Source organism: Hemicordylus capensis, chromosome 7, assembly GCF_027244095.1.
Source record: "Hemicordylus capensis ecotype Gifberg chromosome 7, rHemCap1.1.pri, whole genome shotgun sequence".
Taxonomy (NCBI): domain Eukaryota; kingdom Metazoa; phylum Chordata; class Lepidosauria; order Squamata; family Cordylidae; genus Hemicordylus; species Hemicordylus capensis.
The window spans coordinates 23,778,464-23,791,987 of record NC_069663.1 but is presented as its reverse complement, the minus strand read 5'-3'; the positions used below and the strand labels follow the sequence as shown (position 1 = coordinate 23,791,987).

Sequence of the window (13,524 nt, the reverse complement as noted above, 5' to 3'; positions counted from 1 at the left end):
ACAAAAACATTATGTGATCACACCTAAAGACTGAACTGAGAATCACGACTTTAGAAATAGTAATAACACTGGTCTACCTCACAGAGCTGTTGTGAGGATTATTGAGGTAGTGTGAGGATAAGAATTATGGGTAAAAAGTTTCACAAGCAGTGAAGGGGACTTGCATAAAGAGAGAAAGCGAATTACTGACAGAGAAGCTTCTAAAATATAGGAAAGGCCAATGTGGAGATGTTCCCAAGGTCCCATGGGAAGTGAAAGGGATTGCAAAGGCAGCACCTGAGGCTGACAATGTGCTTGTGATGAATAAGGGTAGACACAACCAGGCAGGGAAGCCAAGATGCAGGGTATACCTCCTTTACTAAATGGTGTGTGTTTGTTTTTTAATGTGGACTAGTAACTCTTGTGGACTTATTAGCAAGGCTGTGGAAGATCAACAAGACAGGGGAGGGAATGGGGTCATGGAAAACCAGTTGGTAGGTGCCCCACTTTGGCACTGCTACACTCTCCAGAGAAGCGACTCACAGGTAAACAGGTCTGAAGCAAGTGAAAATCTGGTAAGCAGCCAAGAAAAATGTGAGAGGTAGGCCCCGAGGCCTTTTCCCTGACAGAATATGGAGCTGGGAGAGAGAAAAAAACCTCTAAATCCCCCAGCAGTGAAAGAAGACCTCCCTGAGAGACAAAGAACTGGGCTGCAAATGTGCCAATTCATCTCCCTCAAGAGTTCGTTAAGCATCCTGGATCACCCTTCCCCAAATTGGTGGACGGTCGAGTCAGCCTCCCCCCCCCATAGGGCTAGAAAGGCCTCAAAATGGCTTTATTCCCCCCACACACCCCCACCACCTAAAGATTCGCCTCCTGAGACACTACAAGGCAAGTTGGTGTCTAATCCAACCCCCCACAAATCATGTACCCACAGAGCCCATTTTTGCTGGCCAGGCCAGGCATGAAGAAGAGAGAGTGCAGCAGGCCTTGCTGTGGCTGTGCACAAGGCCCTGGCAGATGGGCCTGAACATCCAGAAGAGCTCCTTGGCCTAGATTGGGGGGAGATCGAGAGAAGCCAGGCCATGCAAGAGAGACAAGGGAAGGCCCTGGGGTATTGTCTTGCTGTAAATGAGTCTCCTCTTAAAGCAACCGGCTGAAATGTAATAATTCATAGTTTTGCTCGCTGGGGAGGCAAGATTAGAACCAGGAGGCATGATGGACGAGAAGCAAGATGTGGTCCACACAAGATAGGAAGGCAGGGAGATTGCATCGAGCTGCAAGAAGATACTTTTCTGCAAAAACACCCCCCATTCCATCCCCCCCCCCCCGCCACAACCCATTTCTACCAGCATCTGTGCCATCTCTATCGGGGCTTCCTCTACCATCCAATTACTACTCCAAACACAATGTTTAAATGGCAATTCCTCAAACCCCCAGAAATGCTAGCAACCCTCTTCTGATCCCCAGCCCCCCCCAAAAAAAACCTCCTGCCAGGGTATTACCCCCCCAATCCCCCCTCCCATGCAAACGCAGAGGCCGCACTCAAGCATGGAAAATACAGGGTGCAACACACACAGAGGCAACCTCCCCATTGAACCCAAACAGCTTCCCCGCCACCCACCTCAAATGTAACAGTGAAGTATTCCAGACTTACGGAATCCGTGAACTGCGCCCCCTCGGCCTCCTCCTCCTCCGTGCAGGATGAGCCCCCTCTTTGTGGGGGAGTCCACTTTTCCCGGGATCTTCTTAGGGGGAGAGCATCGCGGTCCCCCCCCCCCGCACAAAGGCAGTTCTAGTTCTGGAAAATAAAACCCCCTCCCACCCCCCCACCCAGGCTCCCTAGAAATCTCTCTTGGCTGGAGGATCTGTAGAGAACTCTTGGATCACCTCTCCATCGGAAGGAAACCCCCAATACTGCAAAGCTGAACAGGAGAAAATGGGTGTGTGAAGGCGGGGGGGGGGGAGGGGGAGGGTTAGACAAGGGGGTCCTTTGCTGCCGGGGGGGCCTTGCCCCCCCCACCCCTTGCAGCCCAAACTGTGGTGCACACAGCAAGTTCAGGGTCGTGTGGGGCTGGAGGACTGCCGCGGAAGTGGGGCGGGGGGTGGGAGGAGGAAAGGGGCTGCTAATCGGATGTCTCAGGAGTCAAAGCCCCATAGGCCCCCTCCTGTCCAGGAGGGGAGAACTGTCCATAAAAGAGGAAACTCCCCATGTCCGTCTCTCCAGGATGCTGCACCCCCCCTTTACGGGGGGGCTGAGTCCCCCCCTCCCCCTCAATTGAGCGTTATCTCCTTTTTGCCTTCCTCCTGGTTGCAGGCGCGCGGGGAGGGGGGGGTCTGTTGCAAATGTTGATCTTCCTTCTGCAAATTGGGCGAGAGCGACGCAGCCCCCCCCCCCCCGGCCGCCTTCCTTCCTTCCTTCCTTCCTTCCTTCTACGGTTGTTCTTCAGTCACTCGACGGCAGCGGCAGCAGCAGGTTGGATGGCGGGGGAGATGCGGTCCGTGATGGTCTGGATCCTCGAAGGGCTGCTGCTGCTGCTGCTGGGGATGGGGAGGGGGCGATCTCTCCGGCTATGCACCCCCCGCCCTGTGGGCCCCCACCAAGCCAGGCGGGGGAGGAGGAGGAGGAGGAGGACCGAGGCGGCGAGCTGCTGGGGGGGCCAGAGCCGCAGCGGGCGGCGGAATCGCTTCTTCTCCTCCTGCTCCTGTGGCGGCCCCCCCCCGCCCCGATTTCCCAACTACACACCCAGAGAAAGAGGGAGGCAGGGAGGGTGGGCGATGCGCGGAAGTGGCGATGCCCACGGGGCTCCCTGGCGGGGGGGGGGGGTGTCGAGGCCGGGAGGGGCGTTGGCCGCCGGCAGAGGAGCTGCCTCGGTTGCTTTTTGGTGGGGTTTTCTCTCTCTCTGCCTCTCTTATCTGGCTCCCGTTTGTCGGCGGGGGGGGGGTGTACGGCGGGGGGGGGAGCGCGGCGACGGCGGAGGAGGGAGAGGGAGAGGGAGGCGGGCGGGGATGAGAGGAGATGAGCGCATTGGCATGCGCTGCAGCGCTTCGCCGGCGCGCACAGAATCTTGATGAGGCTCGCTGCAATCCGGACTCACTCCGGCGGGCCCTGGAGGACCGGGGGCACGCGTGGCCCAGACACCTGTCTTGCAACACCTATGCTCAGCCATTTGAGAGGATCAAAGCGGGGGGGAGGAGAGGGAGAGAGAGAGAGAGAGAGAGAACACCAGGACGCTGTGCCTCTGAGCATATGCAAACTACCTCTCCTTTACCGCCGCCTTGCAAAGCAAACCCAAGTAAAATGAACGCTAAGGGACCTCCTGTCGCCTCCCTGAAACATAGGAAGCTGTCTTAGACCGAGTCAAGTCATCTAGCTCTGCCCTGGCTGGCAGGAGCTGCCCAGGTTTCAAGCAGGATAGGAATCTCTCCCTCCCTCCTAGCCCTACCTGGAATTGCTGCCAGAGACTGAACCTGGGACCTTCTACATGCAAAGCAGATCCTCCTCTGCCACTGAGCTACAGCCCCAGCTCACCATCATCACTTGCTCTCCCCTTCCCCCTGCCTCAACCAACCACTCCTTTTCCTTTATTGTCTCCATATTTTCTAGCCGGAGGTTGTAAGCTCCTTGGGGCAGGGGCCTGTCTTTCAGCATATGCCACTCTGTAAACCACAATGTGCCATTATATAAATTCATTACTACTACAAACTGTACTCACCCTTGTGTGTTCTTAGCATTCAGGAGTGGTGATTCCAAGGCAGATGGCATGGCTGCCAGAGAGCAGGCCCAGCTCCTCTCTCTTTTCAGAAGTTAAGCTCAGATTAGGGCTCCTCAAAGCCCAGCCTTTTCAGAAGCAACATTCAGTCCTGAAAGACACAAAAGAAGAATATAAACCTGGGCTTCTGAGCATGGGCAGATTGCTTTTCCTTACTGCCAAATAAACCCCATCTGCAGGGGTGTAACAATAATAGGGCAAGGGGAGACAGTTGTCTGGGGGCCCACTACCTTGGGAGCCCCCCCCGAGGCAAGTCACATGACTGACTCCCCCAGCTGCGCACCCTCCCGGGCTCCCTTCAGTTGTATTCATCCTCCGAAACTGATGTGAGTGTGAAGACCTGGAGCTACCAGAACAGCATGTCTTTCTCTAGTACCATTCAATGACTTGCATCCGCCACAATTTACAAAACCTTTAAAAAAATAATTTAGGATTATCTATTGTGGCACATAGGTTATATATATAATAAATTTTACTATGCCTTTTGTTACCACTATTCAGCCTCATTTAAGATTTCTTTACTTCATGAGCTGAGCTTCAGTGTGGGGGCGGGCATTTTAAAACCTTGTCTCTGGGCCCACTCCAACCTTGCTGCGCCCCTGCCCATCTGTCTCCATGTGTGTTTAATAGGATTAATAATGATAGTAATGATATAAAGAGTTCAAAGTGCTTCACATACAGGAATTCTCTCCGAACGTCTTACAATCGTCCTGCAAGGTAGGCCTGCCCTATTAGCCCAGTGTGGCGAGTCTGGGGCCAAAACTAATAAACCGCGGCCTGCCTAAGGTTACCTAGTGAGTTTGTGGCTAAACTGACATTTACACTTATAGATCATTAATTATATTATTATTATTAGTCATTATAATTATGTCCTGCTTTTCCTTTAGGAAACTTGGAGGGACTTCCATTGGTTCCTCCTGCCTTCTAGCCATTCATTAAGACTGCGACCCCTTAGAAACTGTGCTCCAACATGCACTCAAAAGAGTTCATGCACTCGGTCACTGGTAAGATATTGGGGCAAAACCAGATGTGACATGGGAGATCTCTGAGCATAATCAACATATTTTTATTTATTTATTTATTTATTTATTTAATAGCAGGGAAATCGGATTGGGACATGGTCGTAGGAGAGGAGGAATGAGCCTTCTCTTCTTGCTCGGTTATCCAAATTCAAATCCTCCTTGAAAGCTACTTATTGATCCGGGGGGGGGGGTGGGGGGGGGAGTGAACTTAACCGTATCACATTTGCTTGTGGAACAAATAGCTGGGGGGGTTGGTTCAGTTTAATTTCAAAAGGGTTGACCCCGCCACCGCCCACGCCCCCAACTGGATTCCCAACACCATTGCTGATGCTGACTCCTTAAAATGGGAGTTGTAGCCCAGGCTGGCTGAATTAACCAGAAGCATTTACACAGAACTGGAAGCAGGGTGGGAAATAGGAATGGGACAGGATTTTGAGAACCCCGCAGTTTGTAAGGAACCTAGGAAGCTGCCATATACTGAGTCAGACCATTCGTCTATCTAGCTCAGTATCGTCTTCACAGACTGGCAGCGGCTTCTCCAAGGTGGCAGGCAGGAAGCTCTCTCAGCCCTGGGAGGGAACTTGAAGCCTTCTGCTCTTCCCAGAGCGGCTCCATCCCCTGAGGGATGCAGGCGAACAGTGCTCACACTTCTAGCCTCCCATTCATAGGCAACCAGGGCGGACCCTGCCTAGCTAAGGGGACAAGTCATGCTTGCTTCCACAAGACCAGCTCTCCTCTCTCCAGGGCTCTCTCTCTGAGCCCTTTTGCCCCAGGGCTCGCTATGTGGAATTGGACCTGGCAGATTCGAATTCCAGCCGAAAATCCCATCTGGTCCGGTTGCAGGAAGACAGGCCAGTGATGGGGAAGAAGAGAAACAGGAGATTGTCTGGTGAGAGCCAGACAAATTGAGGGATATGATCTCTTTTTTCCCCTCCCCACACCTTTAAAGGAAGGGGGGGGGACACAGCACAGCCAGCAGGGGATTAGGTACAATCAATATGTATCCAGGATACACCAACAGCAGCAACCCACAGACCGACAGGAGGGCAGGGCTGGATTCGCAGTGGAACACCAGACAATGTCGCTGGCAGCCCAGATTTCTTCCCCAGATCTAGGCAGCATGAGGTGAAGAAGGCAGGAGACATCTATTGCTACCTAGAGCTACCAAGAAAAGACTGGTGCAGCGTCAAATCCACATGGCAACCTGTCCTCTATACACACACACACACACCCCTCTGCAACGCACAGTCTACCAGACATTGTCTATCACCTGCCCCTGCACTGAATCTCTTCCTAACCGCAGCTGCCGCTGGGCAACTGTTCCGCCTGAGGGCCAATTCACAGATGGAGCTGCCGTATACCAAGTCAGACCAATCGGCTTTGTCTACCCTGACAGGCAGCCGCTCTTCAGGCCGGGGTCTTCTCCAGTCCTACCTGGAGATGCTACACACTGAATGTTCAGCAAAGGGTGTGCTGCTGTCCCACTGAGCTACAAGATGCTCCTGACAGACACGAAGCGGCCTCAACCCGAATCGGACGGTTGGCCCATTCAGCTTCAACCGTTGACCATTGTGGCTGGGGACGACCGGGGCTGTAGTCCCTGGCTGGCTTTTAGAGAGGGGTCTTTCCAAGCCCTCCCTGGAGATCGGATCCGGAACCGTCTGCATTGTAAAGCAGGTGCTCTACCACCACGGTACGGCCTCCTCCCCTTCACAGGACACAGCAACAAATCTAAATCTAAATCCCCCCATGAGTACCCTCTACACAACAGGGCTGCACAACTCAAATGGCCTGGCAGGCTGGAACCAACCACGACATGGTATTCAAGGGCAGAGGTCAATTTTCAGCACGCCAATACACTGAAAGTAATTATTACATATATTAATGAAAGCAGTTATTCGTTACTGGTGGATCTTTTCCCTTTGTCAAGGGACCTACAAACTTTTAACTCGAGATAGTGGTCAGATTCCTGTTCGGTCACTGCAACTGACCCCAAGGGTGATTGTCTGCCTTTCTAGGGTGCTGGGGCTGCAGGATATTTCTACCTGCAGGGCAGCAAAAAAGTCCCCAAGGGTCAGACCTGGGCCCTGGGCCATATGTTGTGCAGGCTGGCTCTACAAGGAGCCACAGGACTTAGCTCTTTGAGTGTTCAAAACTTATACAACGGTTCACCACATTCATGATACATTTTTAGGTGCACACATTATGCTGGGGTGACCGGCCCGAGGCCCTCCAGGTGCTGTTGGACTACAGCTCCCATTATCCACAGCTTCAACAGCACTGGGGATGATGGGAGTTGTAGTCCAACAGCACTTGGCCACACTTGCATTAAAGCTTTGGAGGTTTACACTGGACATAACAGAGTGTTGGACTAGGACCTTTGAGACCCAGATTCAAATCCCCACTGAGGTATGAAGTTCACTGGCCAGTTACTAGCCCTACCTCATAGGGTTGTTGCGAGAATAAACTGCAGGGGGGTGGGATTGTGCGTGCTACCTGAGCTCCTTAGAAGAAAGGCGCAACAAAAATGCAACAAATAAAATGTAATTAAGAAGCAACCCACAGCTGAAACGGCCACGCCAGCCAAAAAAGCCATAGAGGCAGATTTCCTCCAACTGTTTGCGCTTCAGGCTGCTTTCACATTTCAGTCCAGAATTGCTGTGAGGAGGAGGAACCTACACAGGGGAGTCACTGATTTCATTTCTAGTCCCTTGTGAAAGGAACCATGTACGTACATCATACAGGCAGGAGGGAGGGAGACAGGCAGAAGCCAAGATGATAAAAGGTTTAGAATGCAGAGCATGCGGGAAGAGAGTGAAGGAACAGGTCCATTTTAGCCTAGGAAAAAAAAGATTAAGGCCAGACGTGATCAGTATCTTCAGATATTTAAGTCTGCCATTTACCAAAAAAAAAGAAAAGAAAATCCTCTTTTGCTGCTGCTGCTGCTTTCACATTTTGGATTTATCCTACCCCATTCTTGCCTACTTTTTGGAATTGTATAGTTTTGGGTGTGCAGCAAGGATTATGTAGTGAGACAAAGGGAAGTACTTATTCACACGCCTAAATTAACTTATGGAATTTGCTGTCACTGGATGCGAGGATGGCTGTGAGTTTAGATGGCTTTCAGCGGAGGGGGGGGGATTAGGTAGATCCATGGAGAGCTTTCCGTGGCTGTTAGCAAGGAGGAATTAACCCTCCTGGTTCAAAGGCAGCCTGGCACTCAATAGGGGCAGGGCGTGAGGGACACAGGAACCGAGAAAGCTGCTTTTTTGCGGAGTCAGACTATTGGTCCCTCTAGCTCAGTATTGTCTACCCAGACTGGCAGTGGCTTCTCCCTCAGGCAGGAGTCTCTCTCAGCCCTATCTTGGAGATGGGAGATAACCTGGGACCTTCGGAATGCAAGCAGGCAGGTGCTCTTCCAGAGCCAGGGAATATCTTGCAGTGCTCACACATGTAGTCTCCCATTTAAATGCAAACTAGGGGAGACCCTGCTTAGTAAAGGGGACAATTCACAAGACAGCAACTGGGATTGCCTTGAAGCCCTTGCAGGGGGAGGGGGCTCCCAGAGGCATTTCTCTGGCCACTGATGGAAACAGGACGCTGGACAACATCTGATCCTAACAGAGCTCTTTAATTTTTGTATATCAGGCTTGTAGGTAATTCCTTGGTTGGTCACTTGCGGTGCCCACAAATCACCTCCAAACACCCAGGCAGCAAAGACTTCTGAAACAGAAATGTACCTTCCTCCTGCCTTTCAGTCGTTACATGCCCCAAATGACAGACATGGGTCTATAGGGTAAGGAGACTCGTTACAAATGTTTATGGACTAGTAACTTTTTTGGAGGATTTATTTGCAAGGCAGCTGCAGCTGCAGCTGCACCAGCTCATCCTCCTCCTACAAATTTTTATATACTGCTCTTCAACCAAAGTCCTCAAAGCGGTTTATAAATAAACCGCTTAAATAAGCAATACATAAATAAGATGGTCCCGTCCCCAAAGGGCTCACAATCTAAAAAGAAACATAAGGTTGACACCAGCAACAGCCCCGGGAGGGATGCTGTGCTGGGGTTGGATAGGGCAAATTGCTCTCCCCCTGCTAAATATAAGAGACTCACCACTTTATAAGGTGCCTCTTTGCTCAGTTAGCTGGAGTGTGTAAACAGGAATGCCCACAACAGCAGTACTTCTAAGAACGAATGCACAGTCCAGTGGTCTGGGAGTCTGATGCTTTGTGTGGCCAGAGCCTTGATGAGAGATTAGTTTGTCCCTAAAAAATGAAATACCTTTTTAAAATGGGTACATATAAGCCTGTAGTGATTGCCTGTGGAAGTGCACAAGACATTTAGTTTAATACACACATTAGCAAGGTGTGGTGTTGTGGTTGCAAGCATAAATTGCCCCCTTTGCTAAGCAGGGCCCACCCTGGCCTGCATTTGAATGGGAGACTGCATGTGTGAACACTGTAGGACATTCTCCTCATGGGATGGGCCCGCTCTGGGACGAGCCTCTGCATGCAGAAGGTTCCCAGTTCCCTCCCTGGCAGCATCTCCAAGGCAGGGCTGTGAGAAACTCCTGCCTGCAACCCTGGAGAAGCCATTGCCAGTTTGTGTAGGCAATACTGAGCTAGATGGACCAGCCATCTGACTCAGTATAAGGCAGCTTCCTATGTTCCTAACGCTGGGCTGAATTGTACATTCAGCACTCATTCTAAAACTGTGCCGTTCTTTAATTAAATGCCCAAGAATCCCATCCACCAGGAGAGGCTGCCTGCTGGGCTTCTGCATGGTGTCCTGCTCCAAGCTTGACTGCTCCTACTAGGCGCAAGCATTTGTTTCTTCCCCAGGAGGTGATCGGACTCTTTGCCTGCCCCTGCTGCCGAGAGGCAGAATGATTCCCTCTCCGAGGCCACCTGTTGCACTTCTGCTGGAAACCGATCCTAGGCTGGAGTGAGGCAACTTCCTCGTGGTCTCCATTCCAGTCTCAACCCAGCTTGCTCCACACATGAGCAATTTTCAAACGCCAAAGCTCCCACTGGTACCAATGGGTAAAGATAAAGTGTGCTGTCCACAGAGCCCTGTGGTTTTCTTGTGGTAGAATACAGGAAGGGTTGACCATGGCCTCCTCCCGCGCAATGTGAGATGATGCCTTTCAGCATCTTCCTAGATCGCTGCTGCCCAATATCGGTGTTCCCCATAGTCTGAGAAACACACCAGCGGGGATTCGAACTGGCAACCTCTGGCTTGCTAGTCAAGTCATTTCCCCACTGCGCCATTAGGTGGCTCAGGGTACCAATGGGAACTTCCCTTAAAAAACAGCAAGCAGGAGTGCAGCAGGTGCAAAGACTTAAAGCTCCCCCATCACAATCCTGATCCAATCAGGGCCCCATACAATTACAGTATTTGCATTTTTTCAAAAACAAACACACACACACACACACACACACACACACACACACACACACACACACACACACAGAGTCCTCAACTGCATGAGCCACAGTTGCATAGCTTGGCTTTCCGAGTATAGACTGTGGACACATGCTTGCCGTGTTTATTTGGAGCAGGGGGAAGCATACCTCAGCTATCAGATATTTGGGAAACCCTGAAGCTACCAGTTCTCCTCAAATCACCTCCAGCTGTTTTTTTGGTTTTTCCCCCCAATCACCTGAGCCAAGAGGAACCACACAGGTGCTTACTCCTTGATGAAATGCAGGTTTCCCCCCTCCACCTCCCTAATTTCATTTTTGATTTTCTTCTCTCCTTTCTGGCATCAGCACCTTGCTGCCTACTGTGCCACAGAATTGCCCATCCAATTATTATATACACCTGGGGCCGATTGTAGCAAGCAGCTCAGGAGCTACTGGTGGCTCCTGGGCTTGTCTGAAGTCACTCTCCAGGAGTTTGGGCATTCCTCCCTCCCTCCCCTGCCAGCCAGCACAGCAAATCTGATTGGCTGGCCGAGTGGGGGTATGGCCATGCCATTTTAAAGCTCCTTTCGGGTTGCTTGTACTTTCTCTCCCATTATTCCTCTCCTGTTTCTTCTCCCACCAAGCAGCCTCTCTTGCTCTCCTCCTGTGCTCTGGGAATTCTGGGATTTTGATGTTAAAAATCCCGTTCTCTGACTGTGTAAGTCTGGCTCTCTGTTCATGGCTCTGCCTCCATTTTGTAACTGACCCTGCCTCCCCAAGTTGCTATTTTGTGCTGTTAACTCTCAAGGCTCTAGCAGACCTCTCGCTCCCAGAAGCCTTAGGTCTGCCCCCCCCCCAGCTATATATACAAACCAATCCAAAAATATAGCTATCCATCATAACATGACCTGATGTCCGTACTATCTGCGCAGATGACTTTAATACTGCAGAAATTCAAGTGGAGGCGTGGAAGGTTGGGGACACAAGTTTCCCCCACATCCTGAAAAGATCTGCTAAGGATGTGAGGATTCCCCTTTTTGTTTCCAGCCCTCCCCACCCTCTCTGTTCAACAGGGGGGGAGTTACTCCAGAAATCAACAGGGGGGAAACGAGGGGGGGGGGGTTATTCCGGACATCAGCCCAAGACAATATTCTTGAGCCATGGCTCCTTGCAGATGGAAGAGCTCCACTATGTGCAAGGGGGGTCCCTTTTCCAACAGCCGAAAACAGCCCCCACCCAGGCAACAAAACGTCTCATGGAGAGCTTCCCCCTCCTCTGAAAGGAATGGTGAAGTTACGCACACAGTCGCTCCAGGCAGGCATTGGGAGTTTTGGCTTAGAGACAATTCCCAAAGCCATCATGTCTAACCTTTTAAACGCAGAAAAAGCACTCGGAAGTCTCGGATCGCCAGATCTCTTTAACGGGAAGAAAGGGGGGGGAACGCCTCTCCTTCCTCCACAATTAATATTGCATTAGCACATCTTTAATGTGTGCTGTTGAACTGGAAGGTGAGTGAATGTGCCAGAGGTGGAAATCTGGGGGCATCAAGGACGCAGCTAAGCTGAGGAAGCAGCAGCAACTCTGCAGCCAAGTGGAAAGAAAGAAATGACCAGAACGAGATCCTTCCTCGAGCTGTCGTGACACCACTGAAAATGGCTCATCAAAAAGCACCGCAGAGAAACTGCTCTCGGCCCTGGGAGGATAGAAAGTGTGCACATGTGAGCACAAAGACACTCTGATGGGCATTTCAGTGACTGAAGCTTCTTCCAGCTGGTGTCCCCAGCACCATGGCCAGCTCCTTGACCAGCAGGGTACTGGAGTTGAAAGAGACAAAGCTTATTATGGGAAGCATCAAAGTACTGCCTCTTCCCCTCTTCCTCTCAAAGACTCAGTGACCCTTCTCCTCCCACCTCCGCAGGACGATATGAAGAAAGGCAGGGAGGTGGGGTGGTAGTGGTGAAAGGAAGCTTGTCTCCAGGGCCCCAGGCAGTCTGGGAGGGGAACTGCTACTGAGACTTGATTGCTTCATTGGTCAGTTACAGGGCAAGCAGGAGGCTGGCTAAGAGAGACAGGCACCCAGAAGAAACCTTTAGCTATAACTAGATTTACCCTTGGAGGAGAAAGCCAAGGAGTGCATAGCCCGCAAATACACACCGTCTCTCCCATTGTAAAGGGTCACATAAATTTCCAATTCTCAAGACAGCAAAGTAGAGGGGGAGGGAGGGAGGAGTTAAAAGTATATATATACTAAAGGCAAACATTTTGTACCTGAGGAGGGTCTCTGGTGGTCAGTGGATGAAGCTTTACTCAGCCCTTCCTCTCAACACTCATTTTTCTGGCCCAGACAACTATTTTCTAATCAAAATGTTCTACTGGAAATCCTCCCATTGCAAAGGGGGACAAGGGAATTGTCCAAATTCTGCAAGGTAAAACATGCAAGTTAAAGAACGGCATGCAAGCTTCATGACCAATGTCTTCTAGTCCAGATTTCCTGAACAAAGAATTCAAGTTTTTTGTGGCACAGAATGGTAGCTTCTCCACATGAGACAGACCAACAGGAAGACACAGCAGGAAGGGGTGTGTTCACATTTTCCTAAGACATCACATGAAGTGGGACTGGCAGAGAAGCCAATGCCCTGTGTTGCCAGTGCATCAACTCTCTCCCCCTTTGCCCTCTAAATTTGCAACTCAAAGATATGATTTAACCTTTACTCACTGCCTTAAAAAATGAACAAGCCAAGAATATGAATGGCGGTCTGCTAGGATGGCTAAAATGAAGCCCCCAAAGACAGCACAATACCTCCCGATTACCAGAAACTGGGGAAAGACACCAGAGGAGTTATCTCCATTACATCCTGCTTGCAACCTCTCCTGAAATGTCCAGCCGGCTGTTGGTGGAGACAAATTGCTGAGCCAAACCGATTCCTGGTCAAATCCAGCAAGGCAGTATTAACTGCCCCACCTAGCGGACATGATGCAAAACTGCAACCTCCGACCCAAAAAACCGTTTGCGGGTGGTAACAAAGGCCTGCAAGGCTGACACACTTTTTTTAAAAAAGCATTCCATAGAAATAGCCTCACCAGGATAAAATTCTTTTAACAGCTAACTCCTCTGCCTGGAAAGATAAACTCATGCCCAACTTCAAAGCAAACTGGTATAATCGTCTGGGATAATAGGCGGATACGAACACCCCACCCCCGTCCAACAAAAACCTCCGATTTTTGGCTGAAATTTTAATCAGTAGATCAATCAAGTTAACCCAGTGGCCACCCAGTTTTATTTGGTGGTGCTCAGATTTAAAGGTGCAGCTGCTTATTTATTTAGAGGCTATTTGATTCTCCT

At 50.8% G+C, this 13,524-nt stretch overlaps 1 protein-coding gene across 4 annotated transcripts in view; it reads right to left on the bottom strand.

Moving 5' to 3' along the window:
• GRIK5 (glutamate ionotropic receptor kainate type subunit 5) overlaps window positions 1-12,592 on the bottom strand; it is a 65,195-nt gene extending 52,603 nt beyond the window's left edge. The window contains exons 1-2 of one of the 4 annotated variants that reach the window (XM_053267842.1): window positions 12,450-12,592; window positions 3,696-3,843 (exon numbers count right to left, since the gene is read on the bottom strand). The gene's annotated coding sequence lies outside the window, so the exon portion shown is untranslated. Of the gene's footprint in view, window positions 1-1,636; window positions 2,873-3,695; window positions 3,853-8,889; window positions 9,034-12,449 lie in introns of those variants that run through there. The other 3 variants (XM_053267840.1, XM_053267843.1, XM_053267839.1) reach the window with 3 other exon arrangements.
• Between the last annotated feature and the right edge of the window lie 932 nt (window positions 12,593-13,524).